This window comes from Lutra lutra, chromosome 10, assembly GCF_902655055.1.
Source record: "Lutra lutra chromosome 10, mLutLut1.2, whole genome shotgun sequence".
NCBI lineage: Eukaryota > Metazoa > Chordata > Mammalia > Carnivora > Mustelidae > Lutra > Lutra lutra.
The window spans coordinates 6,953,808-6,965,905 of record NC_062287.1 but is presented as its reverse complement, the minus strand read 5'-3'; positions in this window follow the sequence as shown (position 1 = coordinate 6,965,905).

Below are 12,098 nucleotides of genomic sequence, written 5' to 3'. Positions count from 1 at the left end.
ATAGTAAATGGAATCGATTCTCTAATTTCCTTTCTGTATTTTCATTGTTAGTGTATAAGAAAGCCACTGATTTCTGTACATTGACTTTGTATCCTGCCACGTTACTGAATTGCTGTATGAGTTCTAGTAGTTTGGGGGCGGAGTCTTTTGGGTTTTCCATATAAAGAATCTTGTCTTCTGCGAAGAGAGAGAGTTTGACTTCTTCATTGCCAATTTGGATACCTTTTATTTCTCTTTGTTGTCTGATTGCTGTTGGTAGGACTTCTAATACTATGTTGAACAAGAGTGGTGAGAGTGGGCATCCTTGTCGTGTTCCTGATCTCAACGGGAAGGCTGCAAGCTTTTTCCCACTGAGGATGATATTTGCTGTGGGTCTTTCATAGATAGATTTTATAGATAGTGGTTTTAGATTCAGATTTTTAACTTTACCTCATTTGGCTGAGTCATACTGCCATGTATTTTTAATATCTATAAAAATATTTTTTTCTGATGACATTAACTACCAAGGGTTGTTTCATGTGGCTATATTTTCTCTTGTTAGAAGTATATTACATTTTTCAATTCAAACTGAATTCCATTCTACTTGAAATGGCTTTGGGCAACCAGTCTTCCTGGATAATAGAAAACTGAGTGGGGCTTCACCGCACAAGATTTATATGTTTCTAATTCACCTCTGGTATATATCTTGCTCAGTTTTAAATGACACATGGTAATACATATCTGATTTTTTACTTTAGAAAAACCAAAGTATTTAATGTGTTTTTTCCTATCATTTATGTGCGTGTGTTCTGAAGAAATCTCTTAAGAATTTTTTTCAATCCTCCTCCTTGGATATAAGAAGAAATCATAACTTTTCAGGAAAACAAGACTGTGAAAACAAGCAATTTTAAGCTTGGCTTAAAATTCAGAAACAGAGAGGGAGGAGTCAAGATGGCGGAGAAGTAGCAGGCTGAGACTACTTCGGGTAGCGGGAGATCAGCTAAATAGATTATCTAAAGATTGCAAACACCTACAAATCCAACAGGAGATTGAAGAGAAGAAGAACAGCAATTCTAGAAACAGAAAATCAACCACTTTCTGCAAGGTAGGACTGGCGGAGAAGTGAATCCAAAGCGACGGGAAGATAGACCGCAGGGGGAGGGGCCAGCTCCCGGCGAGCGGCGGAGCAACGGAGCAAAATCAGGACTTTTAAAAGTCTGTTCCGCTGAGGGACATCGCTCCAGAGGCTTAACTGGGGTGAAGCCCAGGCGGGGACAGCGCGGCCTCAGGTCCCGCAGGGTCGCAGAAGGATCGGGGGTGTCTGAGTGTCGCAGAGCTTACCGGTATTAGAACGGGGAAGCCGGCTGCAGAGACAGAGCCGAGGAGTGACTCTCAGCTCGGGGTTGCCTTGGACCGGTCGCATGCTCGGTCAGCTCAGAGCGCGGCCGGAGGCCAGGGTGACGGGAGTCATTGGGCGCTGTTCTCTGGGGGCGCACTGAGGAGTGGGGCCCCGGGCTATCGGCTCCTCAGGCTGGAGACCGGGAGGCCGCCATCTTCATTCCCGTCCTCCGGACTCTACGGAAAGCGCTCAGGGAACAAAAGCTCCCGAAAGCAAACCCGAGCGGATTACTCAGCGCGGCCCCGGGTAAGGGCGGTGCAACTCCGCCTGGGGCAAAGACGCTTGAGAATCACTACAACAGGCCCCTCCCCCAGAAGATCAATGGGAAACCCAGCCAGGACCAAGTTCACCTACCCAGGAGTGCTGTTTCAATACCAAGGAGAGCGGCAGAATTCCAGAGGAGAAGAAAGCAAAGCACGGAATTCATGGCTTTCTCCCCATGATTTTTTAGCCTTGCAGTTAATTTAATTTTTTTTTCTTTTTCAATTTTTTTTTCTTTTTCTCTTCTTCTGCTAAATTTTTTTAACTTTTACCGTTTTCTTTTTTAACGTTTTTTTAAATAGTTTATCTAATATATATATTTTTTCCTCTTTTTATATTTTTTCTTTATCGGCTTTCTTTTTTTAAATAGTTTCTTTTTTTTTTTTTTTTGAACCCATTTTTATCCCCTTTCTCCCCCCTCACGATTTGGGATCTCTTCTGATTTGGCTAAAGCATATTTTCCTGGGGTTGTTGCCACCCTTTTAGTATTTTACTTGCTCCTTCATAAACTCTTATCTGGACAAAATGACAAGGCGGAAAAATTCACAACAAAAAAAAGAACAAGAGGCAGTACCAAAGGCTAGGGACCTAATCAATACAGACATTGGTAATATGTCAGATCTAGAGTTCAGAATGACGATTCTCAAGGTTCTAGCCGGGCTTGAAAAAGGCATGGAAGATATTAAAGCAACCCTCTCGGGAGATATAAAAGCCCTTTCTGGAGAAATAAAAGAACTAAAATCTAACCAAGTTGAAATCAAAAAAGCTATTAATGAGGTGCAATCAAAAATGGAGGCTCTCACTGCTAGGATAAATGAGGCAGAAGAAAGAATTAGCGATATAGAAGACCAAATGACAGAGAATAAAGAAGCTGAGCAAAGAGGGACAAACAGCTACTGGACCACGAGGGGAGAATTCGAGAGATAAGTGACACCATAAGACGAAACAACATTAGAATAATTGGGATTCCAGAAGAAGAGGAAACAGAGAGGGGAGCAGAAGGTATATTGGAGAGAATTATTGGAGAGAATTTCCCCAATATGGCAAAGGGAACAAGCATCAAAATTCAAGAGGTTCATAGAACCCCCCTCAAAATCAATAAGAATAGGTCCACACCCCGTCACCTAATAGTAAAATTTACAAGTCTTAGTGACAAAGAAAAGATCCTGAAAGCAGCCCGGGAAAAGAAGTCTGTAACGTACAATGGTAAAAATATTAGATTGGCAGCAGACTTATCCACAGAGACCTGGCAGGCCAGAAAGAGCTGGCATGATATATTCAGAGTACTAAATGAGAAAAACATGCAGCCAAGAATACTATATCCAGCTAGGCTATCATTGAAAATAAAAGGAGAGATTAAAAGCTTCCAGGACAAACAAAAACTGAAAGAATTTGCAAATACCAAACCAGGTCTATAGGAAATATTGAAAGGGGTCCTCTAAGCAAAGAGAGAGCCTAAAAGTAGTAGATCAGAAAGAAACAGAGACAATATACAATACCAGTCACCTTACAGGCAATACAATGGCACTAAATTCATATATCTCAATACTTACCCTGAATGTTAATGGGCTAAATGCCCCAATCAAAAGACACAGGGTATCAGAATGGATCAAAAAACAAAAACCATCTATATGTTGCCTACAAGAAACTCATCTTAAACCCGAAGACACCTCCAGGTTTAAAGTGAGGGGGTGGAAAAGAATTTACCATGCTAATGGACATCAGAAGAAAGCAGGAGTGGCAATCCTTATATCAGATCAATTAGATTTTAAGCCAAAGACTATAATAAGAGATGAGGAAGGACACTATATCATACTCAAAGGAACTGTCCAACAAGAAGATCTAACAATTTTAAATATCTATGCCCCTAACGTGGGAGCAGCCAACTATATAAACCAATTAATAACAAAATCAAAGAAACACATCGACAAGAATACAATAATAGTAGGGGATTTTAACACTCCCCTCACTGAAATGGACAGATCATCCAAGCAAAAGATCAACAAGGAAATCAAGGCCTTAAATGACACACTGGACCAGATGGACATCACAGATATATTCAGAACATTTCATCCCAAAGCAACAGAATACACATTCTTCTCTAGTGCACATGGAACGTTCTCCAGAATAGATCACATTCTTGGTCCTAAATCAAGTCTCAACCGGTATCAAAAGATTGGGATCATTCCCTGCATATTTTCAGACCACAATGCTCTGAAGCTAGAACTCAATCACAAGAGGAAATTTGGAAAGAACCCAAATACATGGAGACTAAACAGCATCCTTCTAAAGAATGAATGGGTCAACCAGGAAATTAAAGAAGAATTGAAAAAATTTATGGAAACAAATGATAATGAAAACACAATGGTTCAGAATCTGTGGGACACAACAAAGACAGTCCTGAGAGGAAAATATATAGTGGTACAAGCCTTTCTCAAGAAACAAGAAAGGTCTCAGGTACACAACCTAACCCTACACCTAAAGGAGCTGGAGAAAGAACAAGAAGAAACCCTAAACCCAGCAGGAGAAGAGAAATCATAAAGATCAGAGCAGAAATCAATGAAATAGAAACCAAAAAAACAATAGAACAAATCAATGAAACTAGGAGCTGGTTCTTTGAAAGAATCAATAAGATTGATAAACCCCTGGCCAGACTTATCAAAAAGAAAAGAGAAAGGACTCAAATAAATAAAATCATGAATGAAAGAGGAGAGATCACAATGAACACCAAAGAAATACAGACAATTATAAGAACATACTATGAGCAACTCTACGCCAACAAATTTGACAATCTGGAAGAAATGGATGCATTCCTAGAGACATATAAACTACCACAACTGAACCAGGAAGAAATAGAAAGCCTGAACAGACCCATAACCAGTAAGGAGATTGAAACAGTCATCAAAAATCTCCAAACAAACAAAAGCCCAGGGCCAGACGGCTTCCCGGGGGAATTCTACCAAACATTTAAAGAAGAACTAATTCCTATTCTCCTGAAACTGTTCCAAAAAATAGAAATGGAAGGAAAACTGCCAAACTCATTTTATGAGGCCAGCATCACCTTGATCCCAAAACCAGACAAGGATCCCAACAAAAAAGAGAACTACAGACCAATATCCTTGATGAACACAGATGCAAAAATTCTCGCCAAAATAGGATTCAACAGTACATTAAAAGGATTATTCACCACGACCAAGTGGGATTTATTCCAGGGCTGCAGGGCTGGTTCAACATCCACAAATCAATCAATGTGATACAACACATTAATAAAAGAAAGAACAAGAACCATATGATACTCTCCATAGATGCTGAAAAAGCATTTGACAAAGTACAGCATCCCTTCCTGATCAAAACTCTTCAAAGTGTAGGGATAGACGGCACATACCTCAATATTATCAAAGCCATCTATGAAAAACCCACCGCAAATATCATTCTCAATGGAGAAAAACTGAAAGCTTTTCCGCTAAGGTCAGGAACACGGCAGGATGTCCGTTATCACCACTGCTATTCAACATAGTACTAGAAGTCCTAGCCTCAGCAATCAGACAACAAAAGGAAATTAAAGGCATCCAAATCGGCAAAGAAGAAGTCAAACTATCACTCTTCGCAGATGATATGATACTCTATGTGGAAAACCCAAAGACTCCACTCCAAAACTGCTAGAACTTGTACAGGCATTCAGTAAAGTGTCAGGATATAAAATCAATGCACAGAAATCAGTTGCATTTCTCTACACCAACAACAAGACAGAAGAAAGAGAAATTAAGGAGTCCATCCCATTTACAATTGCACCCAAAACTATAAGATACCTAGGAATAAACCTAACCAAAGAGACTAAGAATCTATACTCAGAAAACTATAAAGTACTCATGAAAGAAATTGAGGAAGACACAAAGAAATGGGAAAATGTTCCATGCTCCTGGATTGGAAGAATAAATATTGTGAAAATGTCTATGCTACCTAAAGCAATCTACACATTTAATGCAATTCCTATCAAAGTACCATCCATTTTTTTTTCAAAGAAATGGAACAAATAATCCTAAAATTTATATGGAACCAGAAAAGACCTCGAATAGCCAAAGCAATAATGAAAAAGAAAGCCAAAGTTGGTGGCATCACAATTCCGGACTTCAAGCTCTATTACAAAGCTGTCATCATCAAGACAGCATGGTACTGGCACAAAAACAGACACATAGATCAATGGAACAGAATAGAGAGCCCAGAAATGGACCCTCAACTCTATGGTCAACTCATCTTCGACAAAGCAGGAAAGAATGTCCACTGGAAAAAAGACAGCCTCTTCAATAAATGGTGTTGGGAAAATTGGACAGCCACATGCAGAAAAATGAAATTGGATCATTTTCTTACACCACACACGAAAATAGACTCAAAATGGATGAAGGATCTCAATGTGAGAAAGGAATCCATCAAAATCCTCGAGGAGAATACAGGCAGCAACCTCTTCGACCTCAGCCACAGCAACATCTTCCTAGGAACATCGCCAAAGGCAACGGAAGCAAGGACAAAAATGAACTATTGGGATTTTATCAAGATCAAAAGCTTTTGCACAGCAAAGGAAACAGTGAACAAAACCAAAAGACAACTGACAGAATGGGAGAAGATATTTGCAAATGACATATCAGATAAAGGGCTAGTGTCCAAAATCTATAAAGAACTTAGCAAACTCAACACCCAAAGAACAAATAATCCAATCAAGAAATGGGCAGAGGACATGAACAGACATTTCTGCAAAGAAGACATCCAGATGGCCAATAGACACATGAAAAAGTGCTCCACATCACTCGGCATCAGGGAAATACAAATCAAAACCACAATGAGATATCACCTCACACCAGTCAGAATGGCTAAAATTAACAAGTCAGGAAATGACAGATGCTGGCGAGGATGCGGAGAAAGGGGAACCCTCCTACACTGTTGGTGGGAATGCAAGCTGGTGCAACCACTCTGGAAAACAGCATGGAGGTTCCTCAAAATGTTGAAAATAGAACTACCCTATGACCCAGCAATTGCACTGCTGGGTATTTACCCTAAAGATACAAACGTAGTGATCCGAAGGGGCACGTGCACCCGAATGTTTATAGCAGCAATGTCTACAATAGCCAACTATGCAAAGAACCTAGATGTCCATCTACAGACGAATGGATAAAGAAGATGTGGTATATATACACAATGGAATACTATGCAGCCATCAAAAGAAATGAAATCTTGCCATTTGCGACGACGTGGATGGAACTAGAGGGTATCATGCTTAGCGAAATAAGTCAATCGGAGAAAGACAACTATCATATGATCTCCCTGATATGAGGGAGAGGAGATGCAACATGGGGGGTTCAGGGGGTAGGAGAAGAGTAAATGAAACAAGATGGGATTGGGAGGGAGACAAACCATAAGTGACTCTTATTTCACAAAACAAACTGAGGGTTGATGGGGGGAGGGGGTTGGGAGAGGGGGGTGGGGTTATGGATATTGGGGAGGGTATGTGCTATGGTGAGTGCTGTGAAGTGTGTAAACCTGGCGATTCGCAGACCTGTACCTCTGGGGATAAAAATATATGTTTATAAAGCTGTAAAAAAAAAAAAAAAGAAAAAGAAAAAAGAAAGGATGAATACCGAAGTTTTGTAGCAACATGGACGGGACTGGAAGAGATGATGCTGAGTGAAATAAGTCAAGCAAAGAGAGTCAATTATCATATGGTTTCACTTATTTGTGGAGCATAATAAATAGCATGGAGAATAAGGGGAGATAGAGAGGAGAAGGGAGTTGCGGGAAATTGGAAGGGGAGGTGAACCATGAGAGACTATGGACTCTGAAAAACGATCTGAGAATTTTGAAGGGGTGGGGGGTGGGAAGTTGGGGGCACCAGGTGGTGGGTATTGTAGAGGGCACGGATTGCATGGAGCACTGGGTGTGGTGCAAAAATAATGAATACTGTTATGCTGAAAAAAATAAAAAATTAATTAGAAAAAAAATTCAGAAACAGAGACACTCTTACATATATAAGTAACAACATGAGTACTGTGATTTTGGAAAGGAAAGAGTCTTCATGCTTCTCCCCAAATTCTCTGGTAGGAAATGAGTCTTCCCAACTTCCACATTTTTTTTTTTAATTTTCTCGTTAAAAAGCAAATTCCCTTAGGAAGGACACATGAAACCTTGCTCACACTGAAATTTAAGTGGCTAACATCAGATTTTTTTTCCTTGCAAAACAGTGAATAGTTTATAAACTCCTGAGTGCCGAGGGAAGGAGGGAGGGAATAGGAAAGAAATGCAGAGACGGGGACATATCCAAAAATGGTCACAGGACCCAAAATTAAAATTTTATCAGCTCTGCAATTCTCTAAGGCTTAATCTTGCCATTTGGGTAAGGGCCCAAGGCCAAGCTTGAGAGAAGGTGTTACTCTCCCACTATCCTTCATAGTTAGTTTTCAGATTCAATACTGCTAAACCCTGTAATAAGTTTCTGATGACATACCATGAAATGTGATGAAGTAAATCCCTCGCTTATTCTGGAATTCATGGTGAAATATCCTTCATTATTGATTTTGAGTATGCAATTGATTATGGTCAGTCATTCATTAGTAATGGGCAAAATAATTTAAAATATTCAATAACTGGGCTATGCCCATGTGTGTATTTACGTATGTCTTCATAAGAATCACCAAGTGTAATTTGACATTTATCTATTCAAGCTCTGGCCAATGTTGAGCTTAGCAATAAATTACTCACAGGCGCTTTTTATTTTAAAGCCAGATTAGGACTCCAAATTTTATGTGTTTGTCAAATACTGAATAATTCAGATGGCTTTTAATCAGTTCTTGCTGCAAATGCTGTGGCTAGGAAATAGGACTTAGGAGGGAAGATGTCAAAAGGCCCAGCAGAGAAAAAGAGCGAGACGTGGATTAACCACTGCAGGTGGTTAGCAAGGAAGTAGATGATGAATGAGAGAGAGTGTTGATGATGCTAATTTGGAAGGCAGTCTTCTGGGCTGATGGCAGAGGAAGGCCAGGCATGAATAAAAGCAGCCAACATTATCATGTGCCATGTTCTGGGAACTGTACAAACGGCTGGAGATGCTGACCTAAGTGGTCAGCAGCCATGTGACTTGAGAGCTCCGACTTGAAACCACTGCATTCTCCCGAGAGGGAGGCAGAGAGAGGCAAGATGGATGACCACGTGAAACAGAGGAGGCTCTTGGATAGAGGTTGTTGGGATTGGAGGTACACCCCTGTGTCTCCATCTTCTCCATGCGGTGTTCTCAATACCTTCAGTCACAACCAACTTCTTCTTTTCTGGGAGCCCACAGCACTCCACGTGGAACTCTGTTGTAATGCTCTCATAGGTGGATTTGTTCCTCATTATACAATTTTTTCAAAAGCTATTTTTTTTTTGGAAACAACTTTCCTGAGATATAATGAGGTCTAACAGACACACGCTAAACTTCTCATATTTAAAATGCATAATTTGTTAAGTCTGCCATATGTATATGTGCATGAAACCATTATCACAGTCAAGACCATGAACATATCCATCACCTCCCAAAGTTTGGTGGTGCCCCTTTATAATCCTGCCGTTTATCCCTTTTATCAGTCAGGGTTCTCCAGAGAAACGAACCAATAGGACATATGTTGTAACAAATTGGCTTATGCAGTTGTGGAGGTGGAGATGTCCCAAGATCAGTCACTGGCAAGCTGGAGGCCTGGGAGATTCGATGGTGTACTTCCAGTCTGAGACCAAACGCCCGTAAACCAGGAGAGCCAATGGTGTCAATTCTGGGCCAAAGGCTGGCAGGCTCCTGCCCCAGAAGAGCTGATTCTTCAGGCAGGTGAAGACTGAAGTCCCAGCTCAAATGTTCCGATAGGAGGAGCTCCCTCTTACTCAGCCTTTTTATGCTAATTAGGCCTTCAATTTGACTGGATGAGACCCACCCACATTAGGGAGGCCAATCTGCTTCATCCAATCTACCTCTTCAAATGTTAGTCTTATTCAGAAGCATCCTCACAGACACACCCAGAATAAAGCTGGGCCAAGGTCCAGGCACTTGGTGGCAAAGTCAAGTTGACAGATCAAATCAATCACACCTCTCCTTGTCCCCGTGTCCAAGCAACTACCGATCTGTCTTCAGATACACACTATTTTGCATTCCTTAGAGTTTTATCTCAACAAATTCACACAATATGCACTTTACCCTTTTTTGTCTGACTTTATTGTGTTGTTTTCTACCGTACAGGTGTACCACAGTTTATCTGTTCATCAGTTTGTGAACCTACAGGGTTATCCACAGTTTTTAAGTCTTACAGATAAAGCTGACCTGAGCATTCATGCACAAGCCTTTGCACCATACACTTTTACTTTTCTTGAGTAAATCCTTAGACGTGGAATGGATGGATTGTGCGGTAGGTCTATCTTTACCGTTTTCAAAACGGCCCTACTCTTTTCTAAAGTGGGTGTACCATTTTACACTCCCACTGGTGGGTATGGAAGTTTCAGTTCTTTTAGAACCGTGCTAACACTTGGTATGGGCAATCTTTAATTTTGTCCGTTCTAACAGGTGTGTGCCGGTCTCTTGTTTTAGTTTCAATTTGCATTTTGCTGGTGGCTAACGATACTGAGCATCTTTTCACGAACTTATTTGTCATCCGTATATCATCTTCGATGAAAGTGTCTATTCAAATATTTTAGCCATCTTTATTAGACTGTTTTTGATTTTTGAGAGTTCTTCACCTATTCTGGTACAAGTATGTTATCAGATATATATAATTTGCAAGTGTTTTCTCACAGCTTGTGGTTCTCTCGTTTCTTCACAGTGTCTTTTTCAGAGAAGAGGTTTTTGAGTTGATGAAGTTCAATTTAACGGTTTGTTCTTTCATGAATTTTGATTTCATTATTGTCTTAAAGAAATATTTGCCTAACCCAAAATAGCAAAATTCTTTTTATGCTTTCTTCCATAAGATTTATAGTTTCAGTTGCCATAATCTCTTTTGAGTTAATGTTTGTTTATGGTACAAAGTTATCATCAAAATTCTTTCTTATTTCATTTTTTGCATAAGAAAAATCTCATTCTTCTACTAACATTTGTTGAAAATTCTTGGGTCCCCCACGGGGCTCAGTCAGTTAAGCATCAGACTGTTGATTTCAGCTCAGCACATGATCTCAGGGTTGTGGGACTGAGCTCTGCGTCGGGCTCCACACTCAGTGCAGAGCCTGCTTGAGATCCTCTCTCTCCCTCTACCCCTCCCCACTGTTCACTCACTTGCTCTCAAAAATAATTAAAATCTTTAAACAGAAAAAGGAAGAAAAGACAAGACTATTCTCTCTTCAAGGAATTACCTTGCACCTTTGTTGAAAATCAGTTGTCCATGTTTAGCTCTGGATTTTCTGGTCTGTTATGTTGGCCTGTTTTTCTATCTGCATGCCAGTACGACTGTCTGGATTGCTGCTGCTTTAAGTAGTAATGTTAGTGCTAATCCTGAGACTTCGGTTTTCATTTTCAAAGATTTTTGGCTAATTAAGATCCTTTGCATTTCAATATAAATTTTTGAATAAGTCTGTCTTTGCTACAAAAAAATACTTTTGGAATTTGGACTAGTACTACATTGAATAGAGATCAATTTGGGGAGACCTGGTAATTGACAATTGTGTCTTCCAACCTGTGAACCTAATATATCTCTTCTTGTATTTAGGATTTCCCTAATTTCTCTCAGCAATGTCTTGTATTTCTCAGTGTATAGTCATGCCATGTTTTTTGTTAGATTTATTCCTAAGAATTTCATATTTTTAATATTGTAAATAATACATTAAAAATATCAGTTCTTAATCATTTGCTGTTACTATAGAGATCCAACTGATTTTTGTACATTGACCTTATATCTTGGGGCCTTACTACTCCTAATCATGAGTTCTAGGATCTTCTTTGTAGATTTCATTAGGTTTTCTACATAGATTATCATGTGGTCTGTGAATAAGGACAGTTTGACTTCCTCCTTTCTAATTTGGATGCCCTTCCTTCCTACCATCCCCCCCGGCCCTTTGTCTCTGTCTCTATTAGATCCTCCAGCACACTGTTGAACAGAAAGTGGTGAGAACTCTGTTTTCTCATTCATCAGCTTGTTCTTGCCTGAGCCACGGGTAGGTTTCTTCACACGCACGTGCTCGTCAGTATTCAGTGGCATCCCATGTGGGGATCCCCTGTAGATAATAATGGCTCCCCTCTGTGAACTCTCATCCTCTGTACTTTGTTTTGAGTACTGTAGGGCTGGTCTCCATAGGCTCTCAAGTCTGTCTCCTGACCTCCAGGATTCTGCGAGACTCGGCTCAGCCCCTCCTACCTGCGCTGCCATTACAAACTCTCTCCGGGCAGTAAGCTTTGGTGGTTTGAGAGCTCACTTTGTTTTTTTTCCCATCTTTCCAGGATCATTGGCTTCTATGCCTGATGTACAGT